We start from the raw sequence: 6,289 nt of genomic DNA, 5'->3' as shown, positions 1-6,289 counted from the left end.
ACTGTTTATTTTACCCCCTTTCCCTGATGCAGAACTGTATAAGTCCAACCTAAATATGCAGGTTTAGCCATGTTCACCATGCACAAATTGAGTTGCAGTTATGGCATTTGGCACCCAATGGCAGGCACTTCATCCAGCTCCACCCTCCAAGCACTTCTTTCTAGAGTCTCCTCCACATCTCTCCCTTAACCTTGTATCCCCTCCTGCAGGGAAGCCCACTGAGTCTCTCCGCTATCCCAGATAAGCACCTGGGACAGTTTCAGCTTGCCCAGTTGATCTCTGCTATCCTTATACATAGGTAAAGTAAGGTAAAGTCATCAGAAACGGAGGATCAACATCCAGACCCATTCACCCTGAGTTTGGTACCTCTGTTAGAAAGGTCTCTGTATCCAGCAGAGAGAAACAGGTGGCTCTAGAGGTTAAATTAATCAACACGATAAAGAGGAAGCCTGAATTTAAACAGAGATGAACCATCTGTTCCATGCAGGAATTTGTCTTTAGACATATGCTATAGGAATGATTAAATAAATTTCTTATAAGATCAATTTATTTTTATCCTTAGCCTGAAAAGATTAAAAATTATAATATATAGTAAAATTATTCTAGCAGTCCATTCACAGGGGATTTCTCTGGGATAACACAGCGCAATATCTAGAGACTGATCTTTGAACGTTTAAAAAAAAATCATAAAAATAGAAGTGAATGGAAATTGTTGACATGAATGTTGGAATTAAGCACAAAAATATCCAGATCTCTGCTTTCTTTCACGTTGTTTAACTCCCAAGCAATAAATGATTTATATCTACTTTATAGAACAGGATGAATCCTGTTATCCCGTACAGAATATAATGGCTACAGTCAACTGTTCAGCACTGTAGAGTGAAAATGACTCTTCAAGCAAGTTAGTCAGCAACATCTACAGACAGTAGCAGCATAACAACAGTATGGAGATTATATGAAAAATAAAACCACATACAAAGTCTGCCACAAATTTCTAAGATCCGAACATTCTTATCAAAATATATAAAAAAAAAAAACAAAACCCCAATATAGAGGAAACTTGTTTTAAAATAATCTTTGCAAAGACACCAGCTCATCTCAAAAGTGTGTAAGAAAGTATGAAAATTAGACTCAAACTCCCAAACTTCACACTTGTCACACAAACTACTTCAGCTGTGGGAACTCTTCTTCATGCTCGATGTCCAGAGCCAAAGCCTGGTTATTTGATCTCGTTTAACCTCCTTTGAAAAGTTTTTTCTCCAATTGCTGGACATTTTCCCAGAGCTCACAGTACACACACAGAAATACACAGTGGTTAGATGCATGCACAGTAACTTCGTATTTGGAAGTTAGAAAATACATAGATCTTTTCATGGCAATTTTGTATCCTTGGCTCCCAGAAGCGGCTAAATTCGTAGAATCATGGAATGTGTTGTGTTCAAAGCAACTTTTAGAGGTTACCTAATTTCTCTGCCATGGGCAAGGACACCTTCCACTAGTACATGTTTCCCAAGGCCCCATCCAACCTGTCTTTAAACACTTCCAGGGATGGGGCATTCAAAAGTTTCTCTCAACATCTTTGATAATCACAGGTTTCCAATAGTCTAAAACTAGAAACCTGCTCAGAAATAGCTTGTTGGCTGCAAACAGTGGCTGGGCACAGTAACATACCATTCCCTACAGCAGCTGTGATTTCTGCTCAGCACCATCTTCCTTCAAGCAAGATGTCACTGCTGTCAAGGGGTGTTTCTCCAGAGAAAGTCGAAATAATTCAGCTGAGCCAAGAACAAACCACAAACAGGTTAAAAAGCAGATACAAACAAGAAATATCCAGCTGTCATTGGACATGGTTCAATTTCTGCTGGGATATTTATCTGGTCAGTGCTTCAGGCTCAAGTCTACCTGAGCTCACTGATAAGCATGTCCGTATTGAAGAGGGGGTGGAAACTTGGGTTTGTTTGAATAAATGTTAAGCCTTCCATACCAGGTGCATCTGTAGCCCAGCTGTGAACATTTAGGAGTGCATTTGCTGCTGTGCAAAGAGAAGGTGATAAATTAGGCAGCAGCAAATGCAAGGATACCTTTGGCTTTCCAGTTCAAAGCCATGCACACATTCATCACTTTTTCTGCCATATTTTCTTCCCCAGGCACAACAAGAGCGAGGAGCTGAGGCAGTCAGAAATCCTGTAATGATTTCCTGGTACCTGTGGACACAGATGATGACTGCTCTGTGCCTCAGCTCTGCCTGGAATCTGAGGCTGCTGGAGAAGCAAAATGAGGAATTATGGCACAAGCCAGTTAAAAAAGCTCCCCTTGAAAAGCCCAGGGCTTTTCCTTTTATAAAGGCAGGAGAAAGAGCCTGCAGCAGGAATTTTATGTTCAGTAGCAAGAAACAAGTATTTTAATAAAGATAGTGTAAAAAGCCTTTTAATACTAATAGCGAAGCAAGTTAACTGAGGGCTATAAGCTCTCAAATGATGTTCAGAGCAGACCTCAGGAAAACCCCTGCCTTTCCAGATACCCCTCCATGTCTGGCAGCAGCTCACCTCTCCCAGGTATCCTCTCTTTCCCAGCAGTGCTAATGATCCTTTCCCCATGTCCAGAATCCACAGGGCCTGATAGTGCCAGGAAGCTTGGCCTGCCTGGGAACCCAGAGCAGCCATTGGCAAGAAGATTTACATTTTACCAAGGGTTTCCTCAGTTGCTTACTCTTGGAGATTTGTCTACAGGGCCTTAATCTAAAACGAGAGATCATTTCAGGCTTTTCTAAGTTTCTAGCTAGTCTTTATTCAGGGATGAATTCCTATCAAGGAAATGAATAGCAGAGTGAGACGATGTGTTTCACTGACATTTTCATGAGCCAGCAAGAGAGTATCTAAAGACTTTAAATATTAATAATCCTCCAGATCTTCAAACCTGATTTTCCCCTAAAATCCGCATCAGCTCCTTAATCAAAGCCTATGTAACCTATTAGCATCTTATTTTAAGCCGAATACTATAATAAATACTGTATATAAAGACTACAGAATGATTGGGAAGCCCCAAGACAGTAATTCCAGAATATAGTAGAGTATGCAATTACCTTTAAAGATCTCTCATTACTGCATTGCTCTGCTACAGCATGCATCTGGATTTCACACCACAAGGAATTTTAAAGTGAACTGACTGAATTAACATCAAGATAGAATTATCAATGAAGTAATACAGTGGGTTAATGCAGCCAACAATGGACCTGTGTGCCATTCACAGCCAGGAACACCGACATTTGACTTCCAGACTAACTTTGCCTGCACAAAAATCATGTAGACCTAGTAGTAGAGGTGGTGAACAGGAGATCTTCTGGCAGTTCTCAAGTATATCCTTCTGTGACCAGATCTCTGAATAGCTGTGCAAAACAATCCTCACAGTATTCCTCTGTAATGTTTCTTCCCCAGTCACACTTTTAGGCCATAAAGAAACTTAAGGAGAATTTTTCCAAAGTGCCTTAAGATTGGTTTCCATTGAGGGTTGTCTAGCAAAGGGATAAGTTTTTAAGTAGGAACCAGACAGTGTTTTCCAAAAATGCCCATGCTTCTGACTCCCCAAGATGGCCATGTAAGATAGGCATCCAAGGATTTGAACTTCTGTAAAATGGGACTTTGATAGAACACAGACACTTTTAAATACATTTTGTCCCATTACTCTACTCCAGCCTCTAGCCTCCAAATGGCTCCAAAGCACTCCTTGGCACTAGGTATTTAAATAGTAGTATTTCTTATTAAGTTCCAGGAGGGCAACTGATGTAATCTCCTTTTCGGTGACATCTTTGATTAATTCATCCTTTGTCATCTGTAATTTTTTGCTTAAATCTCTGTAAGTGAAATCTCATCTTCATTGTACTCAATTATGACATTTTCAGTGCCTTGTAGACATTAGAATTTCTTCCAGTGTATTAACTTGACACTTGATTCAGTCTCAGCTTTTCTTCCCAAGTGCTATCAGTGTTTTCAGCTACTGCACCATGATTATCTGGAAGAAAAGTAGGACTAGGAGTAAGAGGTGTATAAAATTCCACAGTTGTGTCATTTTGAAGAATCACAGGCATATAATCCACGTCTGAACATTACCTGTTTGAAATGGGAAAGCTGACAGTCAGAGCTGGATCACTGAGGATGATTTACTTGTATTTCAAGCTTTCATTCAAAGAGCTCTTTGCTAGAATTTGCAACAAAGCATTGTTTATTTACATACCCTATATGTTTGAGACCACTAATCACAGAAGAAGTCTCTACAGATTAATGCTATACAAAAAAGATAGAAAAGTGCTGAGATCTAGCCCAGTGACTTGGTAATGCGGGACAAGTGATAATACAGAAATGTAGATAGTCTGGAGAATACTAAGGTAAAGTAAATCAATATTGGTCAGCATATCACACAGTAACGCTGACATGATGGTAATCCAAAATCCATCAAACGCTTCTGTATTCATCAAGTTCAAGAGAAAATTAAGGAGGAATTTTTAGGAGAATATGGTTTGACTTTGTGTAGAGAGAGCATCCCAAGTATGGAAGGTCATGTAGGCGAAGAACATCATTTGGAAGCATAAGGACTGAAACGCAGGAGTGAAGTAGGTCTAAAGAAACCTTAAACAGTGGTTTAAAATGCCATTCTCTACCTTTGGGTATGGCCCCTTGTTCAGGGGCTGCATTTCAGCTTCAGACAATTCCCAAACCTTGTAGGCAGCAACATGATACGCCAGCCTCACTTTGGGGCTTTGCAACCTGGCAGACATAAGTGATGGGCAACAACATCAAGCATGGGAAAAATTATTTTTGCAATAGAATTTCTATGTGTATAGAGTCGCAGCAAGACTGAGAGTGCAAGAGTAAAAGGAATGTTATTGTAGGTGCTGAGAAAGAAGAGCAGGAGCCAGAGGAAGAGAGATTCTGCAAGCAGAACCCATGATTTTGAAATAAACCTGGGTGTGAGAGCCTCAAGTGAGAAAGTGGCTTGGAGCAGTTAGCAAGTAATGGGACTATCAGCCATCTATATGATACCTGAGAAGAGGAGTTATGGAGGAGGAAGACAGAGGCTGATCTTAGACGTGTTGAGCAAAAGATCGTAATAGAACTTCCGAAGGGCTGATGAGAGACAAACTAACACTAGAGGTGTTAGTTGGGCTTGTGAGTTTGGAGATGAGGGCTAGTGAGGAGACTACAGGCCAGTTACAAAACAATTTTTATCTATAAAAAAGTTTTTGAAAAATTAGTAACTAGCATTAGAAATTCAATAATTCCTTTACTCACTGGAAGTAAATTATCTTGCTGGAATTAATTTTCTGTATTGACTGTTTTTTCCTTCTAACAATAGAAGTACACATATTTAAACAGTTTTTATTCTTATGAAAATTATGTCCTATACATAAGTGTTGCCAATTCCTGCCTCAACACTTCCTCATTTGATCCTCATTTCTTTATTTTCCAAAATTCAATGAGCAATCAGAGAGGATCAAACGTCTTGTGTTTGATCAGTAGAACTCTGCATGAGAGAAGAAAGTCAGATTATGCCTTGTTTATCAGACTTTGTTTCAAAATGAAGAGATTTTTTGTATCTTTAGCCTTAATAGATACACTGCTGTGGATTTAATTTCCTTTGAGTTAGTATCTAGATTTTATAAGGAAGGAAAAAAAAAACCACCAAAACATCCCCTCTTATATTCATGCACTTCAGAAATAAGAAATTGCTATAATGTTCTTATCATGTTCTTCTTTCATGTCTAAGGAGGTTGTGGATACCCCATCCCTGGAGGCATTCAAAGCCAGGCTGGATGTAACTCTGGGAAGCCTGGTCTAGTAGTAGGTGACCCTACCAACAGCAGGGGAGTTGTAACCGGGTGATCTTTGAGGTCCTTTTTGACCCAGGCCATTCTATGATTCTGAGCATCCCTCAGAAAATGCATCATATAATATAATAAATAACACAACTTATTTTAATTTTTTACTTTTTCTTATTTAATGAAGAGATCAGACTTCAGATTGCGGTTCTACATGCTCCATCTGAAAATTAGCCAGTAATGCATTTATGACAATAAAAAATGGATCCACAAAGAAACAAAAAAGTGAATGAATTTTTGGCAGTCTTGAAACCTATTCTCTAATTCCTGTATCAAAACAGAAAACACAACTGCATTTTTTGCACTAGGGGCTGACCTGCAGGAGAGGATCTCTGCAGAGAAGGACCTGGGTGTCCCAGTAGACAGCAGGCTTTCCCTTTCCCTTTCCCTTTCCCTTTCCCTTTCCCTTTCCCTTTC

This window comes from Lagopus leucura, unplaced genomic scaffold (assembly GCF_019238085.1).
Source record: "Lagopus leucura isolate 7727_CA_CO unplaced genomic scaffold, USGS_WTPT01 Super-Scaffold_100001, whole genome shotgun sequence".
Taxonomy (NCBI): domain Eukaryota; kingdom Metazoa; phylum Chordata; class Aves; order Galliformes; family Phasianidae; genus Lagopus; species Lagopus leucura.
This window is presented reverse-complemented; position numbering follows the sequence as displayed.